An 18,164-nucleotide genomic window follows, 5' to 3' on the forward strand; every position below is an offset into this window, starting at 1 on the left:
TTACCTGTTTAAATGTAAGAAATATTCTGTATCACTTATTACTTAAGGCTGCTTTCACACTGGAGCAGGCAGGCATTGACTGTAAAACGCTGCTAGTTTTAGTGGCGCTTTACCGTCATTTTAGCGGCGCTATTCGGCTGCTAGCGGGGCTCTTATAACCCAGCTAGTGCCTGAGGAAGGGATTGAATGCTCCCGTGAAGCGCCGCTGCCGAATCGCTTTGCAGGTGCTTCGGCAGCGGTGCGCATTCATTTCAATGGGCAGGAATGGTGGAGGAGTGGTATACACCGCTCCAAAGATGTCGCTTGCAGGACTTTAACATCCTGCCAGCGCATCGCCTCAGTGTGAAAGCACTCTGGCTTTCACACTGAGACTGCAGGGGAGCAGTTTTGCAGGCACTTTACAGGCACTATTTTTAGCCCAAAAGCACCTGAAAAACGCCCCATTGTGAAAGGGGTCTTATGCCCCGTACACACGATCGGACATTGATCAGACATTCCGACAACAAAATCCATGAATTTTTTCCGACGGATGTTGGCTCAAACTTGTTTTGCGTACACACGGTCGCACAAAGTTGTCGGAGTTTCCGATCGCCAAGAACGCAGTGACATACACCACGTACGACGAGACTAGAAAAGGCCAGCTCAGAACCAAGCGCGGCACCCTTTGGGCTCCTTTTGCTAATCTCGTGTTAGTAAAAGTTTGGTGAGAGATGATTCATGCTTTTTCAGACTCGTGGTTTTCAGATCGTTTTCTGCTGTTCAGTTTGTGCTTGTGGGTTTGTATCTGCTCTTCAGTGCGTACAGCGAGTTACGCGTGACTCTTGTCATTGTGTTCTTGTTCGTTACTGTTTTTCAGGTCGCTCTTCACAGGTCTTGCTGTTCTTCAGTGCGTTCTGTTACTTCGTTCTGAGCAGCCGACCGATTTCTAGCCATGTTGCGTATACGTACTCCTTGTAGAGTTCGTGCTGTGCGGGGGCTTGGTGTTGGGGTCCTTACCTTGACACAAGTCCAGTCCATGAACAGGGTGGGGAGGAGTTCATGGACCAAGAATTGGTTGCTCCAGCGTGACCAGTTCTGTCATATGCCTTTGCGCCGTGAGATCCATGAAAATAATCCTGATGATTTCAGGAACTTTCTCCGGATGACGGACCCCGTATTTCACCGTTTGTTGGATTTGCTGATACTTTATATTAGCAGGCAGTATACCTGCATGAGGCAAGCCATCACTCCGGAGCAGAGGCTCATCGCCACCCTGCGGTACTTGGCGACGGGGAGAAGTCTGCAGGACTTGAAGATCTCTACAGGCATCTCCCCCCAGGCTCTGGGGATCATTATCCTGGAGACCTGTTCTGCCATCATACAGGTCCTGCAGAAGGAGTATATTAAGGTAAGATTTTTATCCTTTAACATCACATTTTATTGTATTTAATGTTTGATAATGTAATGGATTGCTGGATTTTTATGTAATTATTTTTTTGTCCTTCATGCATATTAGCCTTCACTTACCTCCCCAGCATGGTCTCCTGGCCCTATATTCACCTCATGTAGTCACTTAATGTATTTTATCAGCTCCATAGTAGTGCTTTACCCTAAATACCCCCAAAAATGTTTTTGAATTTGATTGGTGCTTAGAATTCATGCAGAGTGCCAGAGGCTTTTTTGGGGGGTCCCCAAATCATTTGGAACCCTCCCTCCCCCCCAACTGCTAAGTCAGCTGATACCAATTCTCTATCTATCCTCAATCATCTATCTGCTGACTTTTCCAAATCCATACACACTATACCCATCTCTTTTGTGGTCAGATGTATGGATGAATTCCCCAAAGCATGTAGTGCAAGGGCCTGCCTGTATACTTTCAAATGGTACTGTTTAAAGTTTTTGTATCCTATTATTATCTTGATAGGTAATAGCATACTTTCCAAATGTGCTCAAATGTGTACAGTGTGTATTTATATCTTTGTATTATGACACTTCTTACCTGTCCAGTGGGCTACCAATAGTATAAGTAAGGAGGGGCTGGCCAAAGTAATACACATTATTTAGGCATTCATCTCTCAATGAAGTGGAGAGGGTTACCTGTCCAAGAGCTCCCCCCCTAAAATGTTAGAAATGGCCCATGAGGGGGGGGGGGGATCTGATAGGTGTACCTTATACTTTGGTCTTTAAAAACTCCCTCAAATAAATGTTATCTTGATGTTGGCCAAGAATGTTTGTGTCTAATCTGCTTTCCCTGTTTATGTGCAAAATGACTAATTTTTTTTGTTGCTTGACTCCACAGTTTCCTTCCACGCCACAGGAATGGCAGACTGTGGCCTCCCACTTTGACCAGTGGTGGGACTTTCCTAACTGCGGAGGGGCAATTGATGGGAAACACGTCCACATCGTCCCACCACCCAACTCGGGGTCATACTATTTCAACTACAAGGGGTTCAATAGTATTGTGATGTTGGCGATGGTGTCGGCTACTTACGAGTTCTTGTATGTGGACGTGGGGAAGAATGGCCGGATGTCGGATGGTGGAGTCATCGCCCAGACGGAGTTCTACAGGCGGCTCCAGAATGGCAGCTTGGACTTGCCACCTCCAGAAGAAAAATGTGGAAGGACTCCCATTCGTCTTCGTTGTGGATGAAGCATTTGCGCTGGGGGACCATCTTATGCGGCCATTCCCGATGAGGACCCTCACCCCGGACCAGAGGGTTTTTAATTACAGGCTGGCCAGAGCCACAAGAGTGGTGGAGAACATGTTTGGAATCATGGCCAGCCGGTTCCCCCTATTTCTTACACCCATACACATGGCGGAGTACAAACTGAATCATATCATCCTGGCATGCTGTGTTCTACACAACTTTTTACAGCAGGCTCAGTTGGGCCTGAGGCCGGAATTCTAAATGAACCAACCCTGACGGCGCTTGAAAGTGGCCGTCCTGGCTTGCCCCCCCTGAGTGCCCGTGATGTCTGTCTAAGATACCTTGAATACTTTGCGGGTAGGGGGGCTATCAATATGCCAGACAATGTCTGAAACCATTTTCAAATAATAAAAAAAAAAAAAAAAAACTACTAAAATCTTTGGTGACATTTACTGCTTGTGTTTCTTTTAGCTGACCCTGACAGAAATGTGGCGAGTCCTGAAAATGGCGTGATTGTGTAACATTACAAAGCACTGTTGTGTGTTATTTACTAAAGGCAGACACTTTTCACTACAAGTGCACTTGAAACTGCAATTGTAGTGCAAAGTGGATTTTCCCTTAGGAAATAACCCCCATTGTCACTGAAAACACCAATTAGAGCACAACAAAAGTTTTGTAGTGTTGAAACAATAATCCACACATTCTTGATTAACAATCTTTTTAATACCAGCACAATCACATGTGCATTTAGAAAAGGTTTTTAAAACAAACCAACATGTTTGTTGTATAACAATTTTTGGGGTCACATTAGAAAAAGTAGCAATGTCCATTTAAGATAAAACAGGCATGTTTAAAACCAACAAGAAAGACACAAATCTTGAACTTACAAAGTTCACATTTGGTAGAACTTGAAGGCAATATCAGACATGAGTATTTACAAACTGTGTTTGATATTGCGTTCAGATGGGGTGAAGTCACCCCAGGAAAAGCTAAGTTTTGAAGATGCACACAAATTTCCGAATGTCAATGTGCTACCTGCCATCATGGGAGATCAAGGGACGTGTTTTGGGGGTGCAACCCCTTCCTCACAGCTACTTTATTGAGGAAGGGGTTGCACCCCCAAAATGCGTCCATTGATCTTCCGTGATGGCAGATAGCACGTTGACACACCGTGTGCATCTTCAAAATTTGGCTTTTCGCAAATATGTCAAAAAATGGTATACATTTTTAGGTCACAAAAAAACAAAGGGATTTGGATTTGTTTTAAACTCTCCCTAAAACATCAATGATGTTCTTCATTTTTTTTGAACATCATTGATGTTTTTCAGGATGTTTTCCAAGTCCCTATTACACCCCATGATCTCCCCGATTAGGATCTGTGCACTTTCAGAGGTGAAATGCCCTGGATCCACAACATCACGATCACCTAAAAAGATAGAAACAAAAACACACCATGTATTATAAATATGCCAGCATCCATCTCTTACCTGAGCCTGTGGTCACAGACACTCACCTGTTGTGGTGACAATTTCCACCCCATCTCCTTCCTCCTCCTCCTGTTGTCTTTGGATTTTTTTTTTTGCCTTTGTCAAGCTTGAATACTTACCTGTTTTGTACAAGCTTCACAGATGGAGACCCCCCTATAGTATACACTGGAGAACCTGTGTGGGACCCCCTAATAAAAAGGGTGTTCTTGTGTCCCACACTAGTGCTCCAGCGTCCAGATGTGAAAACTGCTGCTGAGTGTTCTCTCCTTACCCAGAATCTAGTTTGCATTTCATTCTAGTTACAAACCCATCTACACAACCAAATTATTTTAAGAGAAGTAGGCCATAAAAAATCTATTCAAATGCATATGGCCAAAAAAATGGTGTTTTCTAGGCCGAACAATGTTTTATACGAACGAATAATGTGCCCATGAACATGAAAGTTGACATTTTAAACTGGACAACAGTAAAGAAAAGCACATGGAGCAGCACGAACGTAATACACATAAAGAATAGGAACACAGGACAACTACTTACTTTTTTGCAGCACTCTCTGGATCCTTCTGTACTGCTCGTGCTCCCTTAATTTCAGATCCGACCACCGCTTCCTGAGCTGATCCTTGGATCCGTCGTTCCCTGAAATTCCAGTGCAGACTTTTGACCACTTTCGCCATGATCTTGACCTTTCGGACATTGGGGTTGGGGCAAGGTCCATACTTCCCGTCATAGTCGGCCTTCTTCAGGATGTCGACCATCTCCAACATCTCCCCAAAGGACATATTCGATGCCTTAAATCGTCTCCTTCCGGATCCAGACGTTTCCGGCTCCGGGCTTTCCTCCTCCTCGTTGGTGTAAATATCTGACACCTGCTGTGTCTCCGCCATGTGCTCTTCCCCCACTGCCCGGAACGAGAAGGGGTGGGGAATAGACTAGAAAGAACGTCAGGGGCGGGCGGAGTTTCACGCATGCGCAGTGTCTATAAAGCGTAACACGCGTGCGTAGTACGCACGATCTGTGAGCGGAGGAAGGAGTAATGGAGGCGCCGATCGTGATAGCGAAGGTAAGATTTAACATTGGGCCTATACTGCTTCTAGATTGAGGCCTGTATTTGCACAAGTTTAGAAGACTTTAGGCTGACATTAGGGTTTGTCTTGTGTTATGTCTTGCAGTGAAAATTGATAGCTTGAAGGATCATAACTTTATGCCAATCTTCATAGATATGTTCAGGGAGCTGCCCTGTCTGTGGCAGGTAAACCACCCTGATTATAAGAACCAAACAAAGAGGAAGGCAGCGCTGGATCAATTACTGGAATTTGTGAAGTCGGTGATCCCAACGGCAGACATCACCTACTTGAAGATCCTAATTGGTGGCCTGAGGAGCACTTATCTAAGGGAGCACAAGAAGGTCCAGGATTCCCAGAGATCAGGAGTTGCAGATGACATTTATGTCCCCAGGCTGTGGTACTATGACAGGCTGCATTTTCTGTCAGACCAGACTGAACCCAGGCCAGCACTCTCCACTCTTCCTTCAACACTTCCTTCAACCCCAGCTGAGGCTTCTGATGCCCAACCTGGGCCTTCCAGGCAGCAACATGTCGAGGAGCCCAGATTGAGCCAGGTATAGCATTCTTCTAAATATTGCTGGTTGTCCAATCATTGAGATGTTAGTTAGGAGTACTAATTTAGGATTGTGATTGATGATGCAAAAACTAAAACCATGTCCCTTTTTCATACACAGGGAAGTCTCAGCCAGGAGGTGGCCGGGCCAAGCAGGCTGCCTGATACCCAGGTCCCTACCCTCCGCCTTCAAAGACAAAGTGGCAGGAAGAGGAGTAACCTGGAGGAGGCTGCAATAGGCCTCTTTTGGAAGGCTACTGAGGCCCTCAGAACACCACACAGTGTGGAGGAGGACTTTGCTGGCATAACTGCCTGCAAAATGATGCAGATGGAGGAGGGCCAACGACTCCTGTGTGAGTTCTTAATTTTGGAAGCTCTAAATAAGGGGTTGAGGGGCCAAATCACATGTGTAACCCACATTTTTCACCTCACCCATGGTCCTCCTCCTCCTCCTCCAGGTCCTACTCCTCCTCCTGCCACATCTCCAACACCAGAGCCACAGCCAGGAAGGAAGCGTGGAAGGAAGACCAGAGAGTGATGACCCTGGGTTCAGTCTGGTCTGGCAAAATATGCAGCCTCTTGTAGTACCACAGCCTGGGGACACAGATGTAATCTGCTGCTTTCCAGATCTCTGGGACTTCTGGACCAGATTGCACTCCCTTAGATAAGGACTCCTCAGGCCACCAATTTTGCAGTAAAATAATTGATGTGTGTCCTGGGGGTCCAAGGCTTCGCCAACTTCTGTTGTTTCTCCAGCGTTGCTTCCCTCTTTGTTTGGTTCTGAGCCCTTAATAAAGGAATTTTTGTTTCAATTATACTTGCCTATGTGTGTTTTCCTTCAAAAAGGACCGTTTGTGAGGAGGCAGGGACATTTCAAAAATACAATGTGAAATTAACAAGAGACACCAACACCAAACAATCTCATTGAGATTAAATAATACAAGATAATAATGGTGTTGTGGTAACTTGACACACAAAACACACACAAAAATATTCTGGAGTAAAAAAAAAAAAAAAAAAAAATCAGCCTTGAAAAAAATACAAAACCAAAAAAAAAATTGTCAGATGTGACAATTCCAAATGTATTGAGGGGATCACGATAAATAATAAAGAAATACGTTTGTAAAACTGTGTGTGAATATGAGCAGCAAAACTATTTCATTCTTCTAGCATTATAAAGAAGAAGAGAGTGCGCTGCATTAAACAAATTTTAACATTGCAGCCTGACGAAAGTGCTCTATCCATTCCAAACGCTAATTTTACCAGACCGAGCTGTTCTGTCTCGGAATTTCTTCTGAGCATGCGTGGCACTTTGTGCGTTGGAATTGTCCACACACGGTCGGAATTGACGCAATCGGATTTTGTTGTCGGAAAATTTTATAGCACGTTGTGTGTCGGAAAATCCGATGGAGCCCACACACGGTCAGATTTTCCGACAACACGCTCCGACCGTGTGTACGGGGCATAACTGTTAGATTTTATGAGATGAAGGGAAAGAAAAAAATCAGCTTAACATATCGGCCCCAAAAAATCGGCATCATATACGGCCAGCGGCCGCCGCGATTTCTAAATATCGGCATCGGCCAGAGATAAACCCATATCGGTCGACCTCTATTCAAAACTGTAATAGGTGGTTGAGAAATGAGATGTGCAATTTATGCATGTAGAACGCCTGACAGTGCTACTTCAATGTTGGGCCTCTGTATGTGGCCAGGCTGTGTAAAAAAGTCTCACACATTTCGTATCGTCATACTCGGGAGGAGTAGCAGAATGTATTTTGGGGTGTCAGTTTTGCTATGTACATGCTATGTGTTGGAAGTATCTTATAAATGGACAACCTTGTATAAAAAAAAAAATGCGTTTTCATTTTTTTCCCACATATTCCAAAAACTTCTGGAAAAAAAATGAACCATTCAAAAGACTCATTATGCCTCATAGATTATACGTTGGGGTGTTAGCTTTCCAAAATGGGGTAATTTTGTGGGCATTTCCATTGACCTAGTGCTCCACGGCCTTCAAAATTGTGATAGGTTGTCATCAAAAGGATATTAGACCTCTGTATGTGGCCAGGCTGTGTAAAAGTCTCACACATGTGGTATCACTATACTCACGAAGAGTAGCAGAATGTATTTTGGGGTGTCATTGCAAGTATGCATGTGCTGTGTGAGAGAAATAACTTATTATGACAATTTTGTGCAAAAAAAAAAATACCAAGAATTGTAGGAAAAAATTACAATTTCAAAAAAGTCACCATGCCTCTTACTAAATACCTTGGAATGCCTGCTTTGTAAAAAAGGGTAATTTGGGGGATATTTGTACTTTCCTGGCTTGTTAGGGTCTCAAGAAATGAGATAGGTGTGATCAGATGTGATCATTTTTCAATGATTTGCAACATAGCTTGTAGACTCTATAACTTTCACAGAGACCAAATAATATACACTAATTTGGGTTATTTTTACTAAAGATATGTAGCAGTATACATTTTGGCTCGAATTTATGAAGAAAAATTACTTATTTGCAAAATTTTACAATAAAAACGAAAAAAAAAGTGTTTGTTTTTTTTCAAAAATTTCTCTCTTTAGTCGCTTATATTGCATAAAATTAAAAACCCAGCGGTGATTAAACACCACCAAAAGAAAGCCTTGTTTGTGAGAAAAAAATCAAAGTGTGAGAGCGCTGAAAGCTAAAAATTGGTCTGGGAAGGAAGGGTGTATAAAAGCCCTGTATTGAAGTGGTTAATAGGGGTTCCACTCCTTTGGACCTGTATAGCACCCCTCAGGAGAACTTTAGGTAATGTAGCAAAACCAAAAAAAGCCCAGGTTCCTAGGGTCCAGCCCTCAAAGAAAAGCGTTACAGGCAAAACCTCGTTCTTCTATGCGAGGCCCGGGTACCATCCTGTGGCCGCAGTGGCGTGGATGGATTCGGCAGTGGAGGTTTTTTTAAATCCAGCATGGATCCCTCCTGGAGCTCCTCAGAGCACAACTTCACTCGTGACCAACACCTTAGACACTGGCGAAAAAACTGATGTGCTCCTGGAAGGAGGAGGGATTATATAGGGAGTAAACTTCCTTGATTGGGTATACCAGCGTCAACACCTGAAGGTGGCCCATAACCCATTAAGTAATTACTTAAGGCTCTGTGTTCCATGATGTACGATAAATAAAACAGTTTTTGGCTTTCTGTGTTCCCAGAACAGAGTATGGAGTCTTCTAATGCCGCACACGGGCAGACTTTTCGACGGACTAGGTCTGGCGGACTTTGACGGACTTTCCTACATACGATCAACCAAAGTCCGACGGATTTGTAGGTGATGACGTACGACCGGACTAAAACAAGGAAGTTCATAGCCAGTAGCCAATAGCTGCCCTAGCGTTGGTTTTTGTCTGTCGGACTAGCATACAGAGGAGCGGACTCTTCGACCGGACTCGAGTCCGTCGGAAAGATTTGAAACATGTTTCATTTCTAGGTCCGTCAAACTTCTGGGGAAAAAAGGTCCGCTGGAGCCCACACATGATCGAATTATCCGACGGACTTCGGTCCGCCGGACCAAGTCTGCCGTAAAGTCCGCTCGTGTGCGCGGCATAAGAGATTTGGGTGGGAGAAGCCTCTACCCCTGTTCCCATTCTTTCCTGAAAGAGGCCCTAAGCTTGATGGTCCTTCCTGCTACCTGGAACAATACTTTGACTGTGCTGACCATATCGCTGCCTGTAATAACCCAGGACTTTACGGACCATGTTTCTTGCTGTTGCCTGGACCAATACTTTGGCTGTATTGACCATATCTCTGCCTGCTGTCTCTACTGACTATGGACAGTATTTCTGCCTAGGCGATTCCTTATGCTGCTGCTGACCACATCTCTGCCTGCTACCTAGCCCAATGCTTTGGCTGTGCTGACAGTATCTCTGCCTGCTGCCTGTACTGATTATATCCCAGCCTGCCGCCTTGACCAATGCTCTCCTAAAACTACAGGTAATCTTTTGTTAACCCTTTGCTCAGCAGAATGCATTTTGTGGTGTTATTGGTATTTACATGCTAAGTGTTAGAAATATGAAGGGCCTTGAAAAATGCTAGTTTGTCAGGAAATTAGATGTATAATTTATAATCCTAGAACGTCTGAAGGTGGCTACTTGGATATTGGGCCTCTGTATCTGGCCAGGCTGTGTAAAAGTCTCACACATGTGGTATTGCCATACTTAGGAAAAGTAGCAGAATGTATTTTGGGGTGTCATTTTTGGTATGTACATGCTGTTAGAATTATCTTATAAATGTGATATAAACTAAAACTCGCGCTGGTGGAATAATAAAATTAGAGAAATAATGGTGCAAACAAAAATATAGACCACAGCAGCTGTTACAAAGGTGCTAGAACCTTAAGGAATGGATATACAAATATTTAACAGCGCTAATGGATTATTAACATAAATGTAAACAATAAAGCGCAAAGTGCAGTAATATAATACTAAATAATACAATAAAGTAAAGTGCAAGGTGCTTCCAATGGCAATTCAAGTATCCAGGTTGAAAGGAGTCTCAAAGAACACACTCCCCTTTGTGAACCCACTCACCAGAGCTTATGGACCCTCAGCTTTGCAGCCCAGGGGTCAAAAATGCTTAGTGGGGTTGTGGTGTATGGATCCAAGATCAAAGAGGCTTCCAAGAACGATATACATGTGGACCATAGAGGATGATAGGTATTTGGTAAAAGGAGAGAAGGTACATAGTGAAGTACTGCCGGCACTTAGTTACTGTGCATTAACAAAAACGCCAATCACAAGACGGCTTGAAAAACAGGCATCAGTGTGTTCCGGGTTCACATCTGCAGCGTGCACTCCACGGATACCGGAAGTTGCGTCACTGGTGCGTAAACCGGAAATGCGCATTTCCGATTTACGTACCAGTGACGCAACTTCTGGTTGGTCTGGGCAGGAAGGGGGTATAAGTGCCCTGTATTGAAGTGGTTAAAGCAGTTGTAAACCGCTGGACTTTTTTTTTTTTTTTTTTTACACCTTGCAAAGGCATAATGTGCTAGTATGCATCGCATGGATTTATCGCACATTTTATGGCAGAGCTGTTCCAGTCTAGAGGAGATATCTTTGGAGATCCAGGACCCCTATCACTACCTGGGAGAACCATTCATCTGGATCTCTAAGCCTGTTTGATTCGGTGTCATTGGCATTCGAATCCACTTGCTCCGGTAAGAGTGTTTACACCTTCTTCACTTCAAGAGCTATTATTAGACGAATTACATGTTGGAGGACCTCCTCAGTCTCATTGGATTTGTCATCCATCTCACTGTTTGGACTCCATCACCTTTTTATGTTTTTTCACATATACATTGCACTGGATCATACCCTTTTATCACTGAACTTTGTTAGTTCACACATATGTGTTTTATATACATATTTTGTTTTAGCGCTGCATTTCTCACATCATTATGTTAAACTTGCCTAAAATTGAAGCCCTCCCGCACTGAGATCTCAGAGCTGCAGCAGGCTCCCATCTTCACCCGTCTTGTTGCTGGGTTTGCGGACTCCGGCTCTGTGACTGGCCACAGCTGCGATGACATAACTCCCATGCATGCTTGCAGGACCCACTGATTACGGCACAGGGCTCGGAAAGAATGTTACAGCTGGCCGTTCTTTAAAGGGGTTGTAAATGTTCGTATTTTTTCACTTTAATGCATCCTATGCCTTAAAGTGAAAAAAAATCTGGCAGTCACCGGCCCCCTAGTCCCCCCAATCTCCCCGTATTACTTACCTGAACCCCTTCATTCAGTCAGCGGGAAAGCACTGTCTCTCTCTCTCCACGGGCTCACGGCTCTCGATTGGATAGATTGATAGCAGCGCAGCAATTGGCTCCCGCTGCTGTCAATCAAATCCAATAACGCAGGCACCAGGCTGAGTCCTGCATTTGGCCTCTATGGACGCCGAATGCTGGACTCGGGAGCGCGCCCGCAAGGTAATCCCACGGGAGAGCACTTCTCCCAGGGGGTTATCTGACGCGGGGAGGAGCCGCGAGAGCCGCTGGGGGACCCCAGAAGACGAGGTAAGGCACTCTGTGCAAACAAGCTGCACAGTGGAGGTAAATATGATATGTTTGTTATTAAAAAAAAATTACCCTTACAATCACTTTAATGCCCTGTACACACGGTCGGACATTGATCAGACATTCCGACAACAAAATCCTAGGATTTTTTTCGACGGATGTTGGCTCAAACTTGTCTTGCATACACACGGTCACACAAAGTTGTCAGAAAATCCGATCATTCTGAACGCGGTGACGTAAAACACGTACGTCGGGACTATAAACGGGGCAGTAGCTAATAGCTTTCATCTCTTTATTTATTCTGAGCATGTGTGGCACTTTGTGCGTCAGATTTGTGTACACACGATCGGAAATTCCGACAACGGATTTTGTTGTCGGAAAATTTTATAGCCTGCTCTCAAACTTTGTGTGTCGGAAAATCCGATTGAAAATGTGTGATGGAGCCCACACACGGTCAGAATTTCCGATAAGGTCCTATCACACATTTTCCGTTGGAAAATCCGACCGTGTGTACGGGGCATAAGAGCGCATGCTCCAGGGACATCACAGGAATCGTTTAGGAGATATTTACACTACCTATAAGTAAGCCTTATTATAAGCTTACTAAGCTTACCTATTAGGTAAAAGTAATGTGTGAAACCTTACTTCCGCTTTATAGGACAAGTTCGCCTTTGCAGAAAAATCTGGGTGAACTTAAACAGGACCCCCTCCTCAACCCCCCCAGTCCTACTGACCTGGAGCGTGGCGATCACCTGTTCTGACACCTTGTATATTGGTCCAGGGCTTAGAAATCCTCTCGGCTTAATCTCCAAAACGTACCTTGTAAGGAGGTAGGTTTCAGAGCATTCTAATTGGTCGCTGCCCATGTGGGCGGCGCCGACCATTCAGAACCCGCGTAGCCCGTCCTGTCACAGCGGGCGAAGAGGAGAGAAAGTCGCTGGGATTTCAAATCCCCTGACTGGTAAAGCGGCGATACGAGGTGTCAGAACGAACGACTGTCGCTCTCCAGGTAAGCGGGACCGGGTGCGATGGGGACAAGGTCCAGTGTAAGTTGACCTTACAGGGTTAAACGCACCTAGCATTAATGCAAATTTAGAAGCATCAAGCAGTTTTTCTGCCAGAACTCTGCTGCTCCTGGACATGCTGGCAGTGTTTTTTTTTTTTTCTGCCTCTAAACGCCTATGTGTGCATGGACACATATGCAGGGTGTTTAGAGACAAAAAATGAATAAAAACCGCTAGGGACCGTAAAAACGTCCCCTGTGCAAGAATCACCTATATTTACATCCTGCCTCCTTAACATTTTAAAAATACATAACCTTAATCTAACAAATACTTTACAAAAAAACTGTCACAAAACAAAATTGTTAACATCTGAAAATATTAGCTAGCTGCCATCCCGATTTTAAGGCTTAAATCGGTGACCTGAAACAAGTATGGGAACGTATGTTTTCGATATGTATGATTATTCTAGCTTAGTAAGCAACTAACATACACATAAAAGAATCATAATTCCAGACCCCTGCATTTCTCTCAGACCACGTTTTTCCTAAGCAGCTATAGCACAAAAAAAATTATCATACCGAACGTGTAGTAACAGATCCGCCGCTCACGTACCGAACTCCAAAACGCAGTGAGAGTTCTGCAGGAAGTAGGAATTACCGAAGCAGGAAGTGGGGCGCCGTAAACAGCGCAGCGAGACGGCCATGTTGAGTGTACTGAGAGTTGTGCCCCTGAGATGACAGTACCAGGTTTGTGTAACGATGTAGAGGAATAGAGTATTCTTTGTTGACATGCAGTGGGCATAAGTGAGTGCAAAACGAGAGATACAGCGTTCTTCAGTTGTGACTTTTTTTTTTTTTTGAAAATACTAGTTTCCTCACTGCCATGACTGTACGAGTTTATATTTTCACGTACAATTACTAATTTTCCTGGCACTCATAAGCATAGTTGCCAACATTGTAAAAAAAAAAATGTGGGACACTTTTGTGGCTGTAGGCGGAGCTGTCCAATAATTAGGGGGCGGGGCATTCGTCAGCAGGCGTGGCCTAGCAAAAATAGACAAGTGTGGCGCGCGAAGCGCGCCGTGGCGAAAAATGGGCGTGGTTTACGTGAAATTGTGGGCGTGGCTTAAATGGGCGTGGCTCTAGAGGGTGTGGTTAGAGTCTGAAATGAATGAGGGATGGAGAGGGGGAGAGAGGGGGAGAGAGAGGGAAATGACGGGACAGCAGCCCCAGATCCTACACAATAGAAATATGTGTATTCTAGAAAGTTTAACAATCAGCAGATAAAGATACTCCAAACACCTGGTGTTAGCACTTCAATCAATCCGGCATCATGGTTGTTATGGTGTCAGGATGATTGAAGCGCATTATTTCTATTATTACATTGTAATATAAAATGAAATCATTCAACTCACCATAATGCAGAATCAGTGGGATCCCTGAGCGTGTCACCAGCCACGTCGCCTGCCACCAGCCGTCCGTCCTTGCTTCAGATGTCCGAGCAGAGTCCGTCCTTGCATCAGATGTCCCCAGCGGAGCCCCCCCTCACACCAGGAGTCCCCGGCGGAGCCCCCCCTCACACCAGGGGTCCCCGGCGGAGCCCCCCCTCACACCAGGAGTCCCCGGCGGAGCCCCCCCTCACACCAGGGGTCCCCGGCGGAGCCCCCCCTCACATCAGGAGTCCCCGGCGGAGCCCCCCCTCACATCAGGAGTCCCCGGCGGATCCCCCCTCACATCAGGAGCCCCCGGCGGAGCTCCCCCTCACATCAGGTGTCCCCGGCGGAGCCCCCCCCTCACATCAGGAGTCCCTGGCGGAGCCCCCCCTCACATCAGGAGTCCCCGGCGGAGCCCCCCCTCACATCAGGAGTCCCCGGCGGAGCCCCCCCTCACACCAGGAGTCCCCGGGGGAGCCCCCCCTCACATCAGGAGTCCCCGGCGGAGCCCCCCCTCACACCAGGAGTCCCCGGCGGAGCCCCCCCTCACATCAGGAGTCCCCGGCGGAGCCCCCCCTCACATCAGGAGTCCCCGGCGGAGCCCCCCCTCACATCAGGAGTCCCCGGCGGAGCTCCCCCTCACATCAGGAGTCCCCGGCGGAGCCCCCCCTCACATCAGGTGTCCCCGGCGGAGCTCCCCCTCACATTAGGAGTCCCCAGTGCCCCCCCCCTCACATCAGGTGTCCCCAGTGCCCCCCCTCACATCAGGTGTCCCCAGTGCCCTCCCCTCACATCAGGTGTCCCCAGTGCCCCCCCCTCACATCAGGTGTCCCCAGTGCCCCCCCTCACATCAGGTGTCCCCAGTGCCCCCCCTCACATCAGGTGTCCCCAGTGCCCCCCCCTCACATCAGGTGTCCCCAGTGCCCCCCCTCACATCAGGTGTCCCCAGTGCCCCCCCCCACTCACATCAGGAGTCCCCAGTGCCCCCCCACTCACATCAGGTGTCCCCAGTGCCCCCCCCCACTCACATCAGGTGTCCCCAGTGCCCCCCCCTCACATCAGGTGTCCCCAGTGCCCCCCCCACTCACATCAGGTGTCCCCAGTGCCCCCCCTCACATCAGGTGTCCCCAGTGCCCCCCCCACTCACCTCAGGTGTCCCACAGCGGTGCGCGCGCTCCCCCCCACCTAGAACCCCCGCCCCTTTCCATATCAGACTGGCAGCAGGGCGGGGGGTAGGCGGGCCGAGGCGGAGCGGGGCGAGGCGGAGCGGGCCGAGGCGGGGCAGGGGGTGGGCGGCGACGCAGAAGCTTCGTCTAGCCCCCCCCAGCCGTCTTCCTGAACTTCAACAAAATGGCGGCCGGCGGAGACAATGCCTCCGCCGGCCGCCGACCTCTAGCGGCGGCGGCGGATTCAAAACGGGAACCAGATTTTTCGGGACATTTCCCGGGACACCACAAATCCGGGAATGAAGTCCAAGTCCCGGGAATGTCCCGGGAAATCCGGGACAGTTGGCAGCTATGCGTAAGTACAGCATAATACTAGTCAGCTCAGCTCTGCCTTCTAACTCCGTTGTGACCACACCTAACTATTAAATAAAAAAAACAAACAGTCTTACTCTACATTACATTACAGGATTATGTGGATTTTTTTTCCTTTACCACATCCCCCATTGATTCATCCTCTCAGCTGTGGAAGACACCCAAGTATCATACCTCCCAACTTTTGAACTTGAGGGAAGAGGTGTAGGTGGGAAAAAGACCAGGGACTTCAGCCCGGAGGTAAAGCGGGGGGGGGGAGGGTTCCGGGAGGGTGATAGGCTCACTTGCTTAACACTGACCTACCTGACACATACACTGACCTATCTGACACATACACTGACCTATCTGACACATACCCTGACCTACCTGACACATACACTGACCTACTTGACATACACTGACCTATCTGACACATACACTGACCTACCTGACACATACACTGACCTACCCGACATACACTGACCTACCTGACATACATGACTGACATACTTGACTGACCTATCTGACATACACGACTGACATACATGACTGACCTGACTGACATACATGACCGACCTACCTGACATACACGACTGACCTACCTGACATACATGACTGACCTACCTGACATTCCCAACTGACATACATGACTGACCTACCTGACATACATGGCTGACATACACAACTGACATACATGACTGACCTACCTGATATACACGACTGACATACATGACTGTCCTATCTGATATACATGACTGTCCTGACTGACATGCATGACTGACCTACCTGACATACACGACTGACAAGACTGACATACATGACTGACATACATGACTGTCCTATCTGACATACATGACTGTCCTGACTGACATACATGACTGACCTACCTGACATACACAACTGACCTGAATGACATATATGACTGACATACACGACTGACCTACCTGACATACACGACTGACCTGACTGACATACATGACTGACCTACCTGACATACACGACTGACCTGACTGACATACACGACTGACCTACCTGACATACATGACTGACCTACCTGACATACATGACTGACTGACATACATGACTGACCTACCTGACATACACGACTGATCTGACTGACATACATGACTGACATACACGACTGACCTGACTGACATACATGACTGACCTACCTGACATACATGACTGACCTGACTGACATACACGACTGACTTGACTGACATACACGACTGACCTGACTGACATGCACGACTGACCTGACTGACGTACACGACTGACCTACCTGACATACACGACTGACCTGACTGACATACATGACTGACCTACCTGACATACCCGACTGACATACATGACTGACCTACCTGACATACATGACTGACCTACCTGACATACGTGACTGACCTGACTGACATACACGACTGACCTACCTGACATACATGACTGACCTATCTGACATACACAGATTGTTGTTGCTCAGCCTTACCTGTAGTGTGTGAGTACACTCATCCTGGGCCCCGGCATTCACCACCACTCAGACAGCCCATCAGGCACCAGGCAGCCAAAGCCAGGATAGAAGAGCCGCCCGCCCATTTACATAGAGCGAGCAACTCAGTGGGGATCTCTCAGTGCCCAGCGTGGCCGCAGTGTAATTCCCCCCTCCTCCTGAACCCGGCAACGCCTATGATGGACGTCACATGTCCCGCGGTCTCGGCATTGGACAAGTGTGACGTCCATCATAAGAGCCGGGTCCCGGAGGCGGGACTTTTTGTACGTCACTCGGCCACGCTGGTGGGATATCGTTCCCTGTTGCCGTGGCTCGGGGCTAATAATGCATTTAGGGATTTTGAGACCCGGGGCTTTTTGGGGGCACACTTAGGGTGTCAGCCCCCCTCCCAACGCCACTGCTTGAGGAAGGCGGTGACTATGCGCACCACTGCAAAAAAGCTAGTGTAGCCAAACAGTTCACAGTGGGAGGAGTATAAGGGGTATTGTTAAAGGAGAAGTATAGCCAAAGCTCGTTTTGCTGTACTACTATGGATCACAGGAGTGCAATTTTTTTTTTTTTTTATTATTTTTATTACAAAATTTAGAACACACAACACATATACAACTTAGGTGCCTATGTTACACAAATACAATAACGGAAGAAATACAATCATTTGTCAGAGTGAGTTGCTTGTCATACAATGAAACCAGAGTTAGTAACACTGCTCCCCTACTAGTATTACTGACCATTTATTACATTACAAATATCTTTATCAGTGAAGTTCAAGGAATTACTCAACTGATTCTAGGACTTGAAGTTCCAACCTATCTCTGTAACATAATGTCTACAGTAAACCAAGATTCACTGAGCGGTGTCTAGTGCATCCAGCCATTTACGCCAAACTTTGTCAAATTTCAACGGACAGCCCCTATTTGCGTAAGTATCTTTA

General features: G+C 46.7%; 1 protein-coding gene across 4 annotated transcripts in view; it reads right to left on the reverse strand.

Annotated features, from left to right (window-relative positions):
* RRN3 (RRN3 homolog, RNA polymerase I transcription factor) overlaps window positions 1-13,469 on the reverse strand; it is a 1,085,194-nt gene extending 1,071,725 nt beyond the window's left edge. For all 4 annotated transcript variants that reach the window (XM_073591180.1, XM_073591181.1, XM_073591179.1 and 1 more), the window contains exon 1: window positions 13,359-13,469. The gene's annotated coding sequence lies outside the window, so the exon portion shown is untranslated. The remainder of the gene's footprint in view (window positions 1-13,358) is intronic.
* Between the last annotated feature and the right edge of the window lie 4,695 nt (window positions 13,470-18,164).

This window comes from Aquarana catesbeiana, linkage group LG06 (genome assembly GCF_042186555.1).
Source record: "Aquarana catesbeiana isolate 2022-GZ linkage group LG06, ASM4218655v1, whole genome shotgun sequence".
NCBI classification, from domain to species: domain Eukaryota; kingdom Metazoa; phylum Chordata; class Amphibia; order Anura; family Ranidae; genus Aquarana; species Aquarana catesbeiana.